Raw genomic sequence first — 13,561 nt, 5'->3', positions numbered from 1 at the left:
TGCATTTGATCCCAGTGACCATGAGGTGATGATGCTTTTGCAGACCCTGGCAGAGATAGATAGAGTCACCCTTAAGCACCTCTGCTCCTTCCTCTCCTAGAGGACCCAGATCATAGTTATCCTGTCGCTGACAGAACAAATGAATATGAAATCTGTCTGTAACCAAGAGCACGCAGTTTCAGTATAAACATGGGCACAATTCATACTATTTTATTACTACAGTTCTTTTTGTAGACCTAAGTGTCCTAATAAGCAAAGGAACAAACAGAATCCTCTCATCTCAAGTATCTGACAAGGAACAGAATTGTTATCTAGAGCAACAATTGAGATAACATAGCAAGCTCGACATTTCCCTAATTCAACTGTGTTCGGAAAAAGTGGCAACAATTAAGGAGCCAAGCTCTGATCCAGGCAAAACCCACCGTGCCTCCTCACTGCGAGCTTTATCCAAGGAAAGAATAAAGATTTCAACCAAGTTCTCTTAATACTTAAGAGGTGAGGGGAAATGGTGAAACCTATTGTCTATAAGAATAGTAGATACCAGAGCACCAAGTCCATATTGATGAATGAGTTCAGAGCCGACCCCTGAGGCCTACTGAGATTTGTCACCACTAGTTTTTACCTCATGTCCTTGAAATACATGTATAAATGAGAAGTTGGTGGCCATATTATTCATTGGTGTACAAGGAAAAACCTTTGTTGAAGTCAGGATAGTTGAAAAGAAGAAAATTTGTCCTTCTGAGTTAAATCCATTAGGATACATTGATCTCTGGTGTAATAATATTTTGTACTATGAGCAGAAGTCTGCAGCACTTTCACTGAGCTTGCCTGTAAGAAATATAGCAATGGGCTAGATATCTGTGCATCACCACAGATCTGGAAAATCTGCTGCTACCTGTGCAGTAACTGATTGATTTATTTATTTTCAAGCTTATGTACATGATTCGTCTCTCCTTTGCTCAGGCAAAGCTCCAGGCTGAAGTCAGTGGGAGTTTTGTGTCAATAAAGAGTGTAGGATCAGGCCCTGTGCAGTGAGTCTCGCCTAACCACGCGGAGAACTGAACAACCAAGGTTTTGTGAGAAGTACTGATTCGGGCTGTTTTCAAAAATCAAGGTTGTGATAACCTTGATCCCTTTTAGTGGTACTTTAGTCATCAAATGACCTAATTGAAACCAATGGGACCACTAGTGCAGTAACATATTACTCATGGGAACAAAAGTATCCCATCTGACAGTCATCACTTCACTTCCTTGTATCTATCAGGCCTGAGCAGTGCCAAATTTTTGCACTGATTTGACTATTTCATTGAGGGGTTTGACACAGTTATCCCAGAGAAGGGTACCTTATATTGGGATAGCTTATTCCCCTTCCCTTATGAGAATAAGCTGTACCATGTACAACTGTGTCCACAATAGGGGTATTGCACTGGTGTGTGTAGATGAAGCCTTAAAAAAAAAATTCTACTCAGCAGGCCAACCCAGCCCTTTCTCATGTTTTTGTCAGTGCACGTGACACAGAGTGAGGCCACCAGGTGAGGAGGTGTGATTTCCTTCCTTCAGAGCAGCCTGTGTTGGCAGTGCTGCTTAAAAACAAGTTGGGATGCTCTTCTGTGTAAATGAGGCTGAAGAGCCAGTTGAGGCAAGTTGAATCTGCCCACTCCCGGGCTAATAATAATAGTACTGATAATTTACACTTCTAGTGCACCTTTCATCTGAGGATCTTCGAGTGTGTTACCAGCCTTAATGAATTTACAAACATTGAATTGCACAACACCCCCGGGAGGTGAGTACTGTTCTTTAAAATGGGAAGATGAGGCAGCTAAGGTACAACATGGCTGACTAACTTGCCCCAGAGACATGGTAGATTAGCGGAAGAACAGGGAACAGGCACACAGATACTGTGGTGTTGGGCAAGGCCTAGAAAGGGGCAGAGAGAGCACTCCTTGCCATGAGAATAATAGCAGATGAAATCTTATGTTACAGAGTCACTTTGGGAACGATGGGAGAGGTGCAGCACATAAGGAGTCATGCCAGGAAACACTATGCTTTTGTGAGGCACAATGGCACTATGAGGAGCATAATGAAAATAATCTGCAGTGGGCCTTGCTTCCCTTTCAATAATGTGTACGTGCCCCTGCTTCCTCCAGCATTCTCCTGCCAGGGTTTGCCTGTGTGGGGAATGGTGCATTTGCTCTGAGCCCTTAATTGCAATGGTTAAGATACTGGTATGTAATTAGGGGGGTGGACACTCTACTCAGGCAGCCTCAGTCAGACCCTTGCATCCCCACTGAAGTCAACACGGTTGCAGAGTACAAGTGAAGGGAGAATTTCATTCACGGTGTGCGTTTAGATCTATGAAGCCACAAAGGGCCTCTATGTGATGCCACAGGCCAGGACCCATGATGATTTGTTAAAAGTACAAGTGGCGATTTTCAAAGTAGTCAAGGGCACTGAGACACATATCTGCTAGTGACTGTAGTATGCAGTGTAGTTGTAGCTGTGTGAGTCCCAGGATATTAGAGAGAGAAGATGGGTGAGGTAATAGCTTTTCCTGAACCAACTTCTCTCGGTGAGAGAGCTTGTCTCTAAAAGATATTACCTCACTCACCTTGTCTCTCTAATGATTTTTTTAATAGCAAATTTGTTTGAATCTCCTCAACTACTTGGAAAATTTTCAGCCACAATCACCATAAACAAACAAAAAAGCAGCAGTAACCCTACAAACTATAAAAACAACAACAATAAATAAACTAATACCCCGCTGTCATTCCTTAACCAGCATTTCCCTGCTCAACAACTCTCTTAAAAATGAAATTTGCAGCATGCTCTGAAGATCGGATCTGTCCTATTTCAAATTAAAGGAGGGGAGTGCTCCAAGGGAACGGGACCATTGTGGCTGGAAAAGATATGCCAATAGACCCTTCTCATTTGCAGGATTGGAGGGTCCAGTTCTGTGGATCTCAGCTGCAGCAGTATGACATGGGTAAAGAGGCATTCTCTTATGTAGGCAGGTTCTAGGCCATCATACCATGCTTTATAGATCACTGCAGCAACCCACTGGCAGCCAATCATTTCACAAAGCACTGATTTAAGTTGTTTGCAGTGTAATGCTCCACTGAGCAAGATGGCTAGTGCTAAAATACTATGGTGACAAGGGCCATAGAAGAACTTAGAGAAAGAGATTCTGCACTAACTTAGTTTGTGAACGGCTGTAAGGTGCAATCTCAAATAGAGCAGATTACAATAGTTCAGTCTGGAGGTGACAAAGGTATGCATCACAGTGGTGAGGTCCAGGCTGGAAAGAAATTGTCACAACCCACTAGAATGACAAAAAATGAAAAAAACAATGGTTTTGGCTACCATTTAGCAATGATTGGGAATCTAACTAGACTCCTAGGTTAAGTGACACATGGCAGAGAAACTCCCATTGGCAGAGGGACAGATCTAATTTTTGCCACATCTTTTGACTGCTTTCTGCAGCCTACCAACATCATCTCCCTTTTATCTGGATTGATCCTCAGCCATCTTGGCCTCATCCATATCCCAAGCTCACCCAGAGACTGGGAAAGGAACATGTAGCTGAGTGCCATCAGCTTAGTGAAGATATTGCAGCTCTTGCTTCCTCGCCAACCTTCTTAACAGCTACATATACAGACTGAACAAGAAAGAGGACAAAATGGAGCCCTGCAGAACTCCACAGAAATATACCATTGGATTGGAGGAGCAATTGTCCAACACTATCTTCTGGGTTCTTCCCAAGAGATAAGAATAAGACACATTAGAGCATCTCCATTTCTCTCAGCAAGCTCTTGCTTCAGTGTGTATTGCAAAATACGAAGTAATATGAATATAGATCATGATTACAATTCCAGCTCACTGCTAGGGGCCAAAATCTGGCCTCACTTACGCTACTGGAACCTCATTAATTTCACCAGTGTAACTGAGGACAGAATATGGCTCATTTTAGATAACAGAATTGCTGAATAAAATGGAGAAAGAATGGGGTAGGGGGCTGGTAACTGTAACAAGCTCTGAAGTTTTCTAGATGGTGGTTTGAATCTGGCCCCCGATGACATATCCCAGTGTTGTTACCATTTAATGGGTGTTGATGTGAAATGAGTCAGGCATTTTGGTTCAGTAGCTATTGGACAGAATTCTACATCACAAAATCAACCACAGTAGTGGTTGCTTGTTAGTAGAGTGACCCTACGTCCCGTTTTGGCCCAGACAGTCCCCTTTTTAAGCCCTATCCTGAGCAACCCAATTTCTTTTTTTGTGTGTGGCAAAACTGGGCATTTGTCCTGTTTGCTCTTGCCAACTGATCATTGGAGGAGGGATGAAGGAAAGAAAAACCTGTTCATTGTCCTATTTAAACACAAAAGCCAAATTTTCAAACTTGGGTGCCTAACATTAGGCTACTAAATCCATATTTCCACCTCTACATAAAATGGCCTGATTTTTCAAAGTGCTCAGCAGTTCCCATTGACTTCAGTAGAATTTGTGGGGACTGAGCACTTACTTTTTATTTTGGGGCCTAAATATGGTTTTATGAGGCTAATGTTAGGCAGCCAGGTTTGAAAATTTGGCGAAGCTGTTTATGTGTCAGATTGTACATGCTTTAGGCCATGAAGCTCCTTCCCTGGGGATTTCTTGTTTTTTAAATACTTTCTATTTGATGCAATCTGGTTTATTCCAAAAAGCAAAAACAAGATTGCTTTTAAGAAGTGGTTTTTATGCACCTCAGGGATGATTTATAATGTCCAGAGAGGGAGTAAATTCCACTAGAATCAGGAAATCGTCCCAAGTTTCCCTTCAATTTGATTTTGTAGGGGCTATATGTGTTTCATTGAAAACATCACTGGAAATTTTAAGAGGTGGTCCATTTTCCATACAACCAGTAGTATCATGATTTAGCCTAGTCTTAACTTAAACTCCTACTACATCCAGCAGAGTAGACCAAATTCAGCGCTGGCATGTGTGGGTGAAAGTCAAGGGGAGGAGTTGCACCCACTTATACCAGTGTGTAATTCGGTCCACTAATGGTTGCTTAGAACAAATGGCATAAAGCATTGAGTGGGGGCAGTTGGTTTCAGTGCCTTTCATGAAACTATAGACTGTCCTCAGTCCACGGGCACACAACTCCCAGTGCCAAAGAGGCACATCTGACACTCATAGGAACAGACTGCACATGGCTGAGCTGAAAAAAAGCTCACCCAGTTGTTTGAGGAGCAATCAGCATTCTGATAGGTAGGAGCCCAGCTGACAGCAGCTGAGAAAGAATTGAAAGGTGGAAGGAAGATGCAATGGGCCTGACACTTCAGATTGCTAACCGTAATTCAGTTGGTTGAGACAAAGTCATATGATGATTTCATCCAATTGTTGACAGGTCAATAGCTATTTTTCAAACAACAGTACAAAATTACTTTAGCTGGTATAATACCCTGAAAGCAAACTGGACTGTGATTGTGAATCCAATAGCAGGCTAATTTCCGCCCACAGTAACAGACATGTAGCCCCATTGTGCTGAGAAAGAATTCAGTGGTACTTTTAGACTCTGAATCTTAGTAACAAAAGGATGCTCCAGAAATAATGACAGAAATTATCTCTGACATCTCATCCACTTTTTTCCCCAGCCAACCAGATTAATTCTGTTTTAACTGGATTGAATTTCTGCTATTTAACAGAAGCTGTCATCCGGGGCTGGACTAAGGCAGACTGGAGCCCTATGACTTAGGCAGACATTTCTGCATCAGCTACCCTTGGTTCATAGTTTCAAGCTGTACTTCAAAACTGAGAGTAAAAAACATAACTCAAAAAAAAATAAAACCTGAGATTCTGATGTTGTCACGTAGGTCCAAAAGTAAGGGCCCTAGGTACACACCCATAGTGCCTATGCCTTAATTTTGTCCTGCTTCAAATCCTTGTTCAGGTGTTTGGAGTGTAAACTCCTTGGGGCAGGGACTTTGGCTTCTTATATGTCTTTAAAACACTATATATACCTACAGCATTGTAGGTAGATTATTAATACTATAACTGTTGTTGCTGACAGCAGATTTTTGCCCATTTTATATATAAATATATACCACACACTAATATGGTATACAAAATCACACACAGATATAGAAATAACAAAGGGGTAAATTCTGTGCATGGGACTGGACTAGATGATCTATAAAGTCCCTTGCAGTCCAACATTTCTATGATTTCAGATCCTAACCTCTTGTCATTTATTATACTTGGAAAAAAATGGAGTGGAGGATGGAAAGGTTAAAGGAAAGAAATGGTAATGATTCCGCTCCTTCACCCACCACTGAACTGCAGCTGTCTCTGAGAAGGAAACTGAAATGCAGCAAGCTGTTTAATAACAAACAGCAAAATTATGCAACAATTTAGGATTGGGAATGAAGAAGAAAAATATACTTAGTAGAAACTGCAGGTGAAATTTAGGTAAACACTGGAATTTGGTCAGATCAACTTGGTTAACCCCCACCCTACGCTTGCTCAAAGTATCATGACATTTTTAATAATCTCAGTTGTTGTGTGATCCTACTGCCAATACCACTGCAACAGTAGCTGTTAATCTTAAGAAATGGTAGTGTCTTGTTGTGAGAGATGGAGAAAATAAGCTTTTAATATACAAGACCCTAAAGCCTGCCATTTGTTTTTCTTTATAACTACCATGGCTCAAAAGAATGGTGCAGTAGGACTGGCTTCACCCTATCACCTCTGATGTTAGAATTGAGGGTATTTTTTTGTTTTATCTCTTCCTTTCCTGTTTTGTAGCTCACATGCTATAGTAACTAAAGTGCCTGTTTAAAGATGTTCAGGAAGAAGACGCTCTGAAAACATTCAGGGAAAGATTCTGGCCTCTGATAAGACTTTTTTGCACTGCTCTGACCCAAAGCACCCTTAAAGCTGCTCTAGATAGGCAGCAAGAGATTTCCTTGGTGCAGGGAAATCCCTGGCAGCTATAAATCCATGTATTTGGCTCTGTGCCACCTCAGCTGGCTCCCCAAAGAGGTGGTGGTATATTGGGGTGAGATGCGGGTGTGAGGGGGCATGGCCAGAACACACTGCCGTCAGGCAAATCTGGCTGGGATAATGTCCTTTGAGCAATAGGGGGGCCATTAAAAGTGACATAATTTACAGCAGACCTAGAAGACAAACCGACCTTCAATTCCCCAGCGATTGGGAGAACACAAAGATGGCACCTTCTCTCTTCAGCTGTGAGACTCAGAGTTTTGGCACAGCAAAGAACTGGACCTTTATCTTTTTCTCTGTTAATTATCCAAACAGCTATCATATCATTATCCAAACAGCTATCATTTCATATTCGATCTGACCTACAGATGGAATATGAAATGGCAAACTCTGTGAACTCCTGTAGGAACTGGTGACCAGAGCATGACTATGTCCTGTTGATCCGCAGCAGCAGGATCAATCCCTTGTGTTTCACTGATCTGGGTGTAAATTAGAGGAGCCCCAGGGGTAGCCCCAGTATCAGGGGAGAGTAAAGGTGTCTTAAAGCCATCATTGCCCCACCTCTAGTTTTGTGCCACGTGTAGCTCATCTGGCCTTCAGCATCTAAGCCTGCATGTGCAACTCTCCACATCATGAGAGTGAATTTGCTTTTTCAAGCAGCTCACATTTATTTTCAATCATTAGCCCACAGAAATTAGTATGTATAGCATGTATACTTTCTATAGAGATCAAAAAGGTTTCAGGCTATTAATAAAAATAACAATAAAAAGTAGCCCTTCTGTTGCTCTCGACATCATCCACTTTCTTTTCACATATAATCTTTTCAAGCTCTTATGTTTCATCAGCCATTCATTAAACAGAATTGTTAAATTAATTTCAAGGTGGTAATATAACAGTAAACAATTGGCTCTGCGCTTTCTCTGGGAAATTACCCTGTGAAAAATTACATGAAACAAAAAGCTCTGAAGAATTACAGTGCACTCTCTCTGCTGTCCACAGTGGGACAAAGGATGTTTTAGCTGCAATGGCTTTTGCCACTTGAAGCAAAACTGCGAGGCATCGGAAGTTTTTTATCTGAGCGGTCAGTCAGGTTTGATGCGACTGACACATCTCTCACCTCACCCTTCTTTGGAAGTTTAATTTCTTCATTTTATGGAAACAAAGATACAGTCCCACCATGACTTTTTTTTTCTTGAATTTAAAGGGTCGTTTGTTATACCACTTACCGGTAATGTAAAGGCTACAGTGCAGAATATCTACAAGGAGTACAGCCAGTGCTCAGGGGAAAGGCAGCCCATGAATGATAGTGTGAGCTTTGCATCCCTGGTCCCACTGCTTTTTGGTACAGAGTAGGAGCTGCTTTGTACTGAGTGACAGCTCTGTAGTCATCACTTGAGTCCCTAGAAGAGTTAGGCGGTCTTTCATTTATCACAGCACTGGCTGTAGCCCATCTAAACGTTCAAGTGGATTGGGCTACAAGGGGTTATAGAGCTGGCCAAAATAATTAGAAACCACATAAGTTGGTCTGGGATAGGTCAGTCCCCTGTAAAAGGGCATTGTTGATGCATTTAGAGGAATTGTCTGAGCCCTACAGTTCTGTTACTAATGAAATTCCAGGTCATTTTCTGAGCTGCTGTAGAGTTTAAAAAACTCTCTGTAGCTGTACTGAAATCAGTGGTGCTACACTGATTTACACCAGCTGATGATCTGACCCTCCATGGAAAAGGAACTCTATAACAGCAGAGTCTGTCATGAACTGACCAAATGTGACCCCATTTAGGTTGTGAGATCTTTTGAGATAACACAGAGAAGATGTGAGAAGCCTGATATGCTGAATAAGGAGTAGAAATTCCTGGGTTCCCCTTTATTGCCTAAGAATCACTGAATTTCTCGCTGCTACCATTTAGCCAAAGACAGGGAGACCACTGTGTAAGAATGCTGATGCAGAGTAGTGATATACTAGCAAGATACATAGTTATATTAATGGCTTGCCTGTGTAGACTTGGCCTCAATATCCAAAAGTGGGGGAAGTTTGATAAACAGAAATCAAATTCTAATTTTGCTTACAATTCAACTGACATTTGAAGTCATAACATCGAGTTTTTCTAATCAACAATAATGAAAATCAATAATCAGGCCTCTTATCAGACATGTTGGGTTAACAACTTGTTTTTTCAGCTATGATATTCTCATTTAGTAGTTTCTTGTTCACAGAGATGTCGAGGGAGTGTCTTTAGATATACTCAGGTGATTGTACATGAACAAAACCTGCTAGGTTGGGATGATAGCTGGTAATTAACAAGGATTTCAGCATGTACTTGAAAGGCTGCCATATGAAAGATGGAGAAAAAAATGTTCTCTTGCCAAAGAAGGTAGGACAAGAGACAATGAGTGAAAACTACAGCAAAGCAGATTTATATTAAATTTCAGGAAAAACTTCTTACCTGTGAGAAAAGTAGGACAATGGAACAACTGCCTAGGGAAGTTGTGAGATCTCCTTCACTGGAGGTTTTTCAAAAGAGACTGGATAGCCATCTGTCTGGGATGGTTTAGACACAACAAATCCTGAATCTTGGCAGGGGGTTAGACTAGATGACCCTTGCGGTCCCTTCTAACGCTATGGTTCTATGACAGGCACCCAGCTGAGATAGAGACAAATTCAGCTGGTCATACTCACATAATTAATTAATAATGAAAAGGACCCGGACCAGTAGTTCAGGCTCAAAACTTTGCTTGTTTGGGGTTTTTTGGAGGGCAGGGGAGGGGAAAGTTTTACAAAAGCTGATAGGATAGATTGTGCCTACCCCTTGTGTAATGCATAGAGGAGCCTCCCACTTCTCTGCACAGAGTTCAGGCATAAATTCACAGATTATGCCTTGCTAGTGTCCTCTTGGTACAAGCCACCCCAAAAAGGATGGAGATGGGTGGAGAGGAAGAGGGTGGGCCCTGGCTCAGCCCCACTCTACACTGGCCAGCAGAGCTGATTTGATGTGTAGGGGAGAGAAATGTTATACCCACACCTGATGTGGATCCTCTAAAGATCTGTGTGGTTCTTGGGGCTTCATGGGTTAGAGGAATGGAACCCTTGGCTTCATTCCCAGGGGGACAAAACATGTCCCCCTTGGTGGAACAATGAGTAAGAAACTCCACATGTTGAAATTAGTAGATTTTATTCTCTTCTATGTGGAGGGAGAATGACACCCACAGACTTTACTTCAAGTGGGGATTACTCAATCCTTACTCCAGCAAACTCTTTTTGAAGCCAAAGAGTGTTAAGGACTACAGCAGGGGTGGGCAAACTTTTTGGCCCAAGGGCCACATCAGAGTGCGAAACTGTATGGAGGGCCAGGCAGGGAAGGCTGTGCCCCCCAAACAGCCTGGCCGCTGCCTCCTATCTATCCCTCCCACTTCCCGCCCCCTGACTGACCCCCTCAGAACCTCTGATCCATCCAACCCCCCCTGCCCCTCATCCACTGATCGCCCCCTCCCAGGACCCCCTGCCCCAAACCACCCCCCCCAAGATCCCACCTCCTATCCAACCCCCCCTTGCTCCCTGACTGCCCTATCCACTCCCTGCCCTCTGACAGGCCCCCGGGACTGCCATCCTACCCCCCCCTGTTCCCCGTCCCCAACGGCCCCAGAACCTCCATCCAACCCCCATCCAACCGCTCCCTGTCCCCTGACTGCCCCCCGGGACTTCCTACCCAACCCCCCCCACTGCCACGCACGCTGCCGCCGCCCCCTTACCATGCCGCTCAGAGCGGCAAGCGCTCGCAGCCCCGCTGCCTCCGTGGTGGCATGACTGCGGGGGGGAGGGGGGCCAGCAGGGGAGGGGCCGGAGGCTAAACGGAGCTCAAGGGCCTGGCAGGATGGTCCCGTAGGCCGTACTTTGCCCACCTCTGGTCTAAGCAATGTTTTCCTATTTCTAATTGGGACACTGACATTTTCCACTAGTAAATGGAATTTTAAGATAAACTTGCAATGACTTGTTATTGTCAGTCTAACTGTCCCTGTTATATCAAATTAAATATTCAAAACAAAGTTTGGTTGTTGTAGGGTAAAAATAGTTATATTTTATAATTATATGGAGAATTAACCATTTTACAGGTCAAACCCTTCTTACTTTACTCAGTCCCGTGCATTTCAATGGAGCTATCTGCATAGAGTAGGACAAGTGAAATCTAGCCCTTTTGCTATAAAGCATGATGTACATGTCCAGGAAAAAATGACTCATACAGCCTTTGGGATGTATCAGAAACATGCTGCATGTCCATTAAAAATAATGGAATGTCTCACTAAGCTGTAAGCCAGTGTGAGCTGAAAGGTGGGGCAGGACAGGGCTTCTTTTAAAACTAAACATAAAAACAATTTCTGAGATATATTAACCCAGTTAGCAGATTTTAAATGTTTATAAAAATGCATAGGCCACATCCTCAGCAGGTGTAACTGGCAATGCTCCGGAGAAATCAATAGAATTATGCTGATTTACGTCAGTTAAGGTTGTAACTCATGTTCCTAATGCTGTGCTAAGAACGCAGTTGACACTGCTTACTAGATAGGACATTGGGCTAAACTGCTCATGTTTATATGTGAGAAACCCCCTGAAGTCAATGGGAGCTGTGGGTGTTAGGCCTCTTGTTTGGATGCCTAACTACAGATGTAGGTGCCTAACTTTATGAACCTATGTTTGAAAATCTTGATCCTAGGCAGAACTATGCCAATAATTCAGTAATCTGCATTTAAATAAATCCTTTAATCAGATTTTAGACTGGAGAGTCTGAGGCATAAAACTCAACCATCTTCTCATCCCTCTAATAGGTGTCCTTAACTTAGCTCCTGCCTCTGCCCTTATTTCCTTCCATACTCCTTCCTGCTTTCCTAACTTTGCTGAATCATCAAGTTTAAGTGCTCACTTGTTCTTATTTGCTCATCCTTGGTGTTTTTCTGCACTGCTCCCTTATGCCTGCAAAAAACACCCAAGTCATGTGCATAAAACTCAGTCACCCTCTTCCTTCAAATAACCCATCACTGAAAACCCATCTGTTCTCTGACAAAGGAGATACCATACAAACACAGAGTTGCAGTTGGTTAGCATTTTAAATTGTTTACATTATATATAGCCTTTAGATTGCCTACTGAGAGAAGGAACCTGTATTTGTTTAGAACAGTTCTCCTCCTCTAAAATGTCCTGTGTACTTAGGGCTACATTCTGATCTAATTTACACTGGTGTCTTCCCAGAGTAACTCCTTCGACTTCAGTGAGATCAATGCGTACCCAACACTTCTAAAAATCAGGCCATGTCCATTCCTCTTTTCTCCAGGCATGCCCCCAACATGCCCTTCCCATGCAGGCTTTTCCTAGGAGCTAGAATGGCTCCTTGGAAACTGAAGTCAGCACAATTTTATAATGACCCTGAGGTTGTTCTAAATTGATCCTCAAGACTAGCCTAGGGGCCTGAGGATAAAGAAGCCATAATGCATCTTATAGATATCTTTGCTGACTCCACATTTTACTGAGAACAGACCAGCCCAACCCTAGAATCCAGCTGTTAATTAAAACAACACCGCATAGATTCTGGAGCACAAGAGGGCAGCCACCAATGAAAACTAGCAATGGGTGAGTCAGCCCAGTTAGACCCCTGGTTCCTGATAAAGATACCCCTGCTCCCCAATACAAGAGTCACAGACACCCTCTTCCCGCTGTGCACCATACAAGAGATTCTCTCACACACACATTCTCCAGCTCCCCATACAAGAGAGAGACACACAAAGTCCGCAAATTACTCAACTCAGACGTTTCCTTTGCTGACACAGGAAATGCAGCGTTACTTCAGCAATGCATTTGATTTGGACGGTAGGAATCTTTTCCACATAAACAGAAAAATGTTCCCAGAATCACGACTTTATTGACAGTGGTGATGAGATGGTGATTTACTAATACACAATGCAAACCCTTCTGGGGGCATGCATGGTGGTCCAAATTAATCCCCGCTATGGCTCTATTAATGCAGATTCTTTTGTCTCTTTGTGTCTGTATTGGTTCTGCCATTTATAACAGACTGTACCTATTAGGCACTGGTGCCAGCTTTGGGTGCAGCGCAGCTCTCTTAGTAGAAGCTCTAGGAAAATTACCCTACAGTAGGAGCAGTACTTGTGCAGTCTGGCCTTCCCTCTATGGCTGCCTAGTTCTGCCCCTGCTGGCTTAGAAGGGGGTGTGACCACACCTCAGCCTTACTTCCTCGCATTGCCCGAGGGGAAGCTACCAGGCCTCAGTCCCTCCGAGCAGGAAAGTTTGCAGCGATAGTCGTGCCTAACTCGTGAGTGCACGCGAGGGGAGGCTCCCTGCACGCTGCGCATGGTGGGTGGGGGTGAGCGCGTAGGTCATCCACACCCGAGAACCCCGCTGCTGACCCTGGGGACGAGCAATGTGGAGCGGACAACAGAGAGAAACCATCCATAGAAATGCAAATAGCTAGCCGTGGCTCCCAGCTGTTAATAAAAACAGCCACACACTTGCACAAGGCGGCAACTCGGTGGGAGGGGGATCTGCAATGAGCCGGTCATTCGGACGCACCGCTGC

The sequence above is a fragment of the Eretmochelys imbricata genome, chromosome 2 (assembly GCF_965152235.1).
Source record: "Eretmochelys imbricata isolate rEreImb1 chromosome 2, rEreImb1.hap1, whole genome shotgun sequence".
Taxonomy (NCBI): Eukaryota; Metazoa; Chordata; order Testudines; family Cheloniidae; genus Eretmochelys; species Eretmochelys imbricata.
The sequence above is the reverse complement of the archived record's forward strand: the minus strand, read 5'-3'. Positions refer to the sequence as shown.